Consider the following 8,632-nt stretch of genomic DNA (forward strand, 5'->3'; position numbering starts at 1 on the left):
AGGCCATGGTCTTTGAAATCACTTGTTATGCATCAGAGAGTTGGACAATGACTAGGGAGGACAGAAGGAGAATTTGATGCCTTTGAGTTGTGGTGCTGGAGAAGAGTATTGAATGTACCATGGACTGCCAAGAAAACAAACAGATTCATCCGGAGAGGATTAAACCAAGCAACTCCTTGAAGGCATGGATTCTGGGGCTTCATCTGACATACTTTGGGCATGTTGCAAGGAGGAACAGGTCCTTGGAGAGGGACATCATGCTTGGGAGCGTGGAGGGATGGCGTAAGAGGGGAAGACCCTCTATGAGGTGGATTGATTCAGTGACTGGGGTAATCAGGGTAGGTGTGTCAGAGGCAATGCTATTGGCACAGGATAGAGCAGGGTTTAGGGCTGTTGTACATAGGGTCACTATGAGTCATAAATGACTCGATGGCACATAACAACAACAACAACAATGTAAAATTCTGTTAATCTTCCACAATGAAAAACTTACCAATTTTTATCTAAATGGCTCATACTTCAGTTTTTATGTTTATTTTATAATAAATGCTATAAGTATAGTTCTGATGACCTAGTAGGCAAGAGATTTTGCTGTCCACCCATGGGTTGGCAATTTAAGTATACCAGCTGCTCTGGGGGAGAAAGATGGGCAATCTCCTCCTGGCTAATTTGCAGACTCTGAAAACCTCCTGGAGGATCACTTATGAGTTGGATTTGACTCAACAGCACACAGCAACATAAATACAAAAATTAAAAGATGTCATGAAAGAACATTTAATGACCAAATAAAGCAAACACACAAAAGACTCTGTTTTGTACTTGGCTACATCTTTGCTTTGGACAACTGCTGCCCCTGTTTTGTTGATGACTTTTTAAACTTCTTAAACCTTGCTAATTGAGTAATCCATCTCTAAATTTACCAGTGTGTCTGGTCCCTGATGAGTCTCTTTCAAAGGTTTCTTCATCAAACTTTTCAGTGAAACTCCCTGAATGTGTCATCTATTTTCTGCAGAGCGCTAGGTAATGCCTCTATCATGATCACAGTGTGGACAGCAACTCAACTTTTCTAACAAATAATTGTATCTCTTCTTGGGAAGGATTAAGTTTCTATTTGTCTTTGGGGCCGTTCTGCAAAATGACTCCGAGACCCATATTCTTGTAGGAGGAAGCATACTTTGTTTGTGAAAAACTGTGGACCTTTTTGCTGTTTCCTATGCAAATGGAATACTTTCTTTAAGTTTACTAAGAGTTTAGATGTTATTTTTACCACTTAAGCCACTTTGATAGGTCTCTTGCTGTTCCTTCTCTGATGCCCCTTGAGACTCCCTCCCACTTAAGGGAAGTTTCTGGGGTTGTGTTTGTTGTGTTTTACTGTTCTTTCCCCACCCCCCCCCAAAAAAAGCAAGTGGCCCTTGAGCCTTAGACTAAGGGTGCAGGCCTGCTAGAGTGTGTGACTTTAAAATCCTGTAGGATTTAATTAATTTATCAATTTTATAATTAACATTCTTTAAAAGAACACAGCAATCATTTGCCTATTTGCTGTACTGAACAACTTGGAGTTGCTGTAATGCTGAGCACTGTTCCACGGTCATGTCAAATACCCTAACGGTTACCCATTACGTACCATATTTGGATGAGCTCCCAGATTGATTCATGTGGGGAAGCAGGAGTGACATCCACTTCCTAAACTAGATGCCTCTGGAAAATCGACAAACTCTCTAAACTCTCTAAATGTACAGAAATTATGTTAGTTATAGAACAGAGTTCAGGTCTTTTGTGCAAAGCTTACTCTGAGTCGTATTCAACTCGACAACACTTAACCACTGCTAAATGAGACAAGTGCTGTTATATCTGGAGGAACATTCTTCCACTTTGCACATCACTCTTTGTCTATGTGCTATATGAAGTAACCTGGGTTTGCTGTGAGGTTGAACCTTATGTCACTGGGGTATCAAATGCCATAATGGTTTCCCATCGTGGACAGTGTCTAGTGGATATCCCAGTTATAAAACACATTTGGAAGCAGGAGTGGCATCCACTTCCTAAACCGTATGCCTCTGGAAACTCTATGAACTTGGAGAAACAATGATAGTTGTGGAAAGACATTAGGTCTTTTGTTCGTCGAGTCACTATGAGTCGTCCTCAATGACGGCAATCATCATAATCATCAGTAACAATTAAAGACTGCCTTTTTATTCTGATTTTTTTAATCTGTGGGCAGGTTATCACCAGGTTTTTATTTCTTATTTTCATCTGTGATCCTGTGTCTTCAATGGCATTCACTGAAACTTACCATGTCTAGGATAGAACACGACTTCTTTCTCTTCTCATTATTTTCCTCATTCTATTCTGGCTTGAAATCTTGGCTCATCTTGAACATACTATTTGCTTCCCTTCAAAATGTTTCTTGCATTCCCATTATTTCAATTCAATCCTCTGTGTAATTATTTTTTCAATTTTTCAGACAAGATTCCCATTTGACCTTCTTTTCTAAAGTCTCTCTATATTTCAGTATAGCCATGCTAGTTTTACTGTAACTTGGCTTCCACTGTGACTCTTCTTTGTAGGAAGACCATCATGCTCTCTGCTGTCCCGGAAGCAACATCTGAACTCTTGGTCACAGTGTGCAAAGGACTAGACAACTGACTTCTTGGCCTGTGCATTTCCTGTGCTGCTGTCCTCTCTCTTTCCTGTCCATTTGAGAGGAGAAGCATCCAGTCCCTTGTTCATCTCCTACTTTTCCCAGGAATGCTTTTTTCCAGCTTCATCATGACAATCCTAATAATTTCTCAAGATTAACCCCTAATCATTCCTCAATATTAACCTCAATGCCACTTGCTCTCTGAAACCTCCCTTAATTATGATAAGCCACATTTCTCTCTATTCTACTCTGCTCAGAAGTCCTAGGATATATATGCTGAATTGAACTTCAATTCCTAAGAACAGTATTTCCATTTGGAGTTTATAATTTGTATTTATGTGTGGTGAATGTGATTTGAATGAAAGCTAACAGAAAAAATCCTTTTGCTTCCAGTGATCCCCACACTTTTGTTCTTTGTCATTAAATACAATACTGACAATGCAGTAGTAGTCACTCCACTTCCTCCTTGTGATCCTCGTCTCCACGAATCATATCTCATACCTTCCTGCTTCTGAACTTTATTCCTGACAGACAAGTGTTGGTTTTTTATCTTGTACAGTTAATTTTCCAAGAAATGAATGAATGACTCCTTGATTCTATTGCTCACCTTTTACTGCCTGTCTTCTACTGATTAAGCATAAAAACTCAATTTGACCACAGGTAAAAATTTCAGCAAGTACTATATGAACAAGAGTCAATGGTAATGAAGTAAGACGTTTAAGCTACATTGAAGGCATTGGCAAAGAAATAAGGCCCCAAGTGATAGGATATCAACTGTTATAATTCAACTAACAGATGCAGCTCTGAATGTGCTGATGAGTTTGTGGCAGGAAATTTGGAGGACAGCTGCTTAGCTGACTGACTAGAAGAGATCCCTATTTGTCCCCATTCTTAGAAAGGTGATTCAGTAGAATATGCACATTATCAAACAGTATCATTAATATCACATGGAAGCAAAATGTTGCTGAAGATCACCCTTCCCCCAAAATTGACTAGAATAGCTGTTTGACAAGGATCTGCCAAAAGTTCTAGGTTTAGAAGAGGTTGTGTCAACAAATATATCATTGCTAATGTCAGTTGGATCCTGGTACCTAGCAATAGCACTACTTGGAATATACCGTAAAGAGACCATAATCACCATCTAAGCAGATGTATGCACACCCATGTTTATCACGGCTTTTTTCACAATAGCAAGAAGTTGGAAACAACCTAAGTGCCCATCAACAAATGGATGGATAGAGAAGCTGTGGTATATTCACACAATGGAATACTAAGCTGCATTGAAAAACAAGGAACTCATGCAATATTACTCAAAATGAGTGACCCTGGAGGACATAATGCTGAGTGAAATATCTCAGTCACAAAAGGACAAATACGGAATGGTGCCACTGTTGTAGAATGGGACTGACATCGGGGTTGGGATAAGACTGAGAAAAACTGGATAAATTATGTATACTTCACTGAAACAGATGAGGGAGAGAATGAATTAAAAGTGATATATAATATGGTATTAGGGTTATCACAAGAGTACAGAATTAAGATTGCATAGTGGAGTGTACTTGGAGCCATGGGAGGAGTGCGGGGGGATTGAATACCAAAGAAAGAATTTTTCTTTTACTTTCCAAAGAGAGGAGCAAACTGGGGGGGGGGCGGAGCTGCGCGGGGTGAAAAGTGCAACAATGAATGAATGGAAATCCAAAATCTATGTAAATGTTCATTAAAATAGCAAACAATGGCTAACATTGAGAAGAATGTGAATACAGAACACTTATATGAAACTTATACCGAGACCAAAAGGCTTTTACATGAACAGCAAGGGAACACTGCATGGCTTAAAATCAGGGAAGATGTGTATCAGGGTGGTATCTTTTATTCATATCTATTCAATCTGTATGTTGAGCAAATAATTCAAGAAGATGGAGTCTGTGAAGAAGAATTTGACATCAGGATAGGAGGAAGAATCATCTATAATCAGTGCTATGCAGCTGACACAAACTTGCTTGCTGAAAGTGAGGAAGGCTTGAAACACTTACTGCAAAGAATCAAAGATTACAGGCTTCAATATGGATTGCATTTCAACATTAAGAAGACAAAACTACTCACCGCTGGACCAATAAGCAATATCATGATAGCTGGAGAAAAGGTTGAAATTGTCAATGATTTCATTTTACTTGGATCCACAATCAACATCCTAGGTATTAGCAGTTAGGAGATCAAAAAACATATTGCGTTGGGCAAGTCCATTCTCAAGGATCTCTCTAAATTACTGAGGTTCAGACAAATTACTGTTTGACTTATACTAATTCCACTTCAACAACATCCACAGCTCAAAACTAATTCATAAAAGGTCAGACATGTTCTCCCACACTTCTGCACCTACTTCCACTAATTCCAAAACTAATCTTACTGCTCTACTGTGTCTGAAATTCATTGTAGAGACCACACAGACTTCACAAAATAATATTCATAATTGTGGGGTTTGTTAGGATAGTTAATAGGATATAATTCAGAATGGCATGAGAATACAATAGCCTGGTTCAGACAGCTTCTTAAGTGTAGTTGCAGGGCTTTAGACCTTTATCTTCATGACTTAGCTTAATACTACAAAGTTTCCTTAGTCCTGCCAGTTATGGTATCTTCCTTTAGTTCTCTAGCAAGCTTGCGGCTTTCGCTCGGTGGAACAGCAGTCCCGAGTCAGCTCTGTCTCATGTTGGTCTCTGGTTCTCTGCTAAGGCCCCTGTTAGTCTTGTTAGATCTTGGTGTGTCTAGCATAGGAATCTCTGGACCTATAGGATATGCACTTCTTCCTCTTGCTTGTGGGTAAAGATGCCCAAATTCTGACACTGAATCTGCTCACTTTAATGGCAAGGATGGCAAGGCTAGCCAATCCTTTTATGGATAGACTTCATCTTCTTGTTGTTGTGTGCCATCAAGTTGGAACCAACCCATGGCTGACCCTCCAGTGGGTTTTCAGAGGTAGTAAATTGCAAGGGAGTAGATTGTACATCCTTTTCCTACAGAGCATCTGGTGGACTTGAAACACCTGCTTTTGGGATTGCAGCACAGTTTCTTATAACCAGGCTATCAGACCACCTTATGGATAGACTTAACATTCCCTGCTTTTATGATTCCATTCATCCAGGTGGGAAAGCCAAAGCTAACAACTAGAATAGCCATTTTGAACAATCCATCCTTGACACCACAATTACCAAGTCTAAACCATCTTGTTTGCTGTGACAGTAGGAGTTGTATCTTAAAGCTCTTTGTACTCTTACAGTGAGGCCTAAACCAGAGCCTTACGCTGGTAGTCACCATTCAGCAAACCAAACCCAAAACTAGACTCTCTGCTGTCAAGTTGATTTTTCTTTAGAACAACCCTGTAGATTCTCTTTCTTTCAATGATGTTGGGTTGGTTCCGATTCACATCTGACCCTCCAGTGTGTTTCCAGGTCTGTAAATAACATAAAAAAGGAACCTTTCCATCTTTCTCCCAAGGAATAGCTCGTGGATTCAAGCTTCCAGACAAGCAGTCTTTTGGTTAGCAGCACAATTCTCTATGGACTACAACAGAGCTCCCTCCCCTATATTTTGCAAGACTATAAATTTTTTCTACTAACACAGTATTAAATTCTTTTATTAAAAAAATTGAGTAAACAAAAAAGTGTTTGGAAAATTTGGTTTTCCAAACCAAACTCATTTCCACATGAATTGTGTCCGATCTTTATGAAAGCAAACTACGACAACTTTCTGCTGGGGAGCACCTGGTAGGTTTGCACCGCCAATCTTCTGGTTAGTAGCCAAATGCTCTAACCTGATCTAATCCACTCTATTTCTAGATTTCAAGTGTTTCTCCTAAAAGGACTTCACCAGGTTGCACTTAGATTTGAAGATGGCTTGTGTAACTCCTTGCCTCTAGGGTTCCCTCCTTGAAGTTACCTCACATGATGCCAATTTAGCTAAATGGTAAGTACATCCCAGAATTATCCTTCCTGCATGGTTCTGAGTAAAGTTCACTACAAGAGAAATTTACGCAAGCTGAGAAGCAGAAGGGATGCAGCGGCTGTGTTCTGGGGATTGGTGTGGGTGACAGCATCCCCTTAGCTTCTGCAGGTGGAAGGATTCTTGAGTCTTTCTAGGTGGAGCAGCACCTGGACCTGCAGCTGCTACAGCTTGTTCCCACACTCAACCTTCAGATTTGAGTCCTGAACTTGCTGGGTGAACACATACAAGAAGAAGATGCCAACTTCTTCAGGCCTCCAGTACCACTACAACTGCATGTAATGGAAAGCATCATGGGCTCTGGCATGTTCTCATTGGTTTTAGATTCTCCCCCTTCAATATAATATTTGCCCTCCATAGCTTTATCAATCCTGACTATCAGCACAGGCGTCTCCAGACCAGAGACAATAGCCTGCCATTGGCTTCTCCAGAAGTGCTCACAGGTGCACAGGGTCCAGTCTTGACAAGAAACTTTTGTGCTCTCTCACACAATGACTTTGCTTCTCTGCTACAATGCTCCCTCATCCATCCCCTTTCCTCTGAATACATCATCGCTTCAAGAGATGGTGCCTGTGGTCCTGTGAAAACAGCAAAGAAATTCCTCTGTAATATTTGGACAAGTTAAACACAGGAAGAAACCTTGGGTTGAGGAGCCTTTTGTAACCCTTCTGCTTTCCTTCCTGCTAGTTTGTGCTGCTGTTTCCAGAGGCAGGTCCTAGATCAGATCTGACTCGTAGTGAAACCCAAGGTAGTACACCTCAATGTTACTCATGTCTCTATCTGCCCAAGCAAAACTGAATTGAACTCAGCTCTGATGTCACTGCTTTTGGCTCCCTCCGTGACTGTTTTCAGATAGCACTATGTTCCCCCTCTGGCCAACCCCAGGGTACATGTGCATAAGACAGGGATTGTGGTTACAATCCAGACTACAAAAGGGGCCACTTCACAATCTGAGTCCAGTGTCTCTGAGAATCTTTGCTCAAACATACTTGTCTTCAACCACAGTGTCTTAAAACCTGAAATTTCACCATTAGAAAGTTACTCCTTTGGCTCACTCTTCCTGATGGTTGTTATTAAATGACAAAATGACATAGTCACGTGATGGAGGGATCATCTGCAGAGTGTAGAAGCAAGAACATGGCTTCTAGAATCAGATAACCCTGAACTTGCCGTTTATTTATTCTCTTCACACTGAAGTTATTCTGCTGGTAAAACCAGAATAATATCCTCTAGTTTAGTAGACAAGCCAACACATGTGAAAGTACCTCTCAGGATGCCTGACACATAGATGATGCTGAATAAATGTCAGATTTCACTCTCGATTCTCTTTTCCTGAGCTGAGTAATGCATGAGAATGCCTCGCAAGGCGCTGGGAATGTGTGATTGCTGATGCTTTCACATCCTAGTTATGATCAGGGGGAGTCTGGTAGAGAGTTGTGATGCCAACCCAATGTTAGACAGTTCGAATTCACCAGCTGCTTTGAGGGAAGATGGATGAGTCATCTTCTCCTGTGCAGGAGGGTCGGCTATGTCTGTCCTGGACCTGAGTGAGTTAGGATCTAGTGGATGAGTAAGTGAGGGTATGGTTATGTGTGTGTGTGTTTGTGTGTTTTGGTGGAATAAAGGAGGAGAGACAAAGAGAGAGCTCTTGTCCATGTTCATCCTGGCCTACACCAGCTTCATTTCCCTCCACTCCTCCTCATCAATCTTGACACTTTATCAGTTCTAAAATTCTCTCTGTTCTTGAACCAGTGAGCAAGTTGGTTTTTAAAAAAAATTATTATTAAGTCAATGAAAATTTACAGAGACTTTGGATTACCACTCATTCATTGTTGCACTTTTCTCCCTGCCCATCCCTCCCCTCCAGTTCATTCTTCTCTTTGAAAAGTAAAAGAAAAATTCCTTCATTGTTATATAATCCCTCTCCCCAAGTCAACTCCACTATGCAGCCTTCATTCTGGACTCATGTCATGACAATAATACCTAATCATA

Source organism: Elephantulus edwardii, unplaced genomic scaffold, assembly GCF_000299155.1.
Source record: "Elephantulus edwardii isolate Elephantulus edwardi_28Jun2011 unplaced genomic scaffold, EleEdw1.0 scaffold00074, whole genome shotgun sequence".
NCBI lineage: Eukaryota > Metazoa > Chordata > Mammalia > Macroscelidea > Macroscelididae > Elephantulus > Elephantulus edwardii.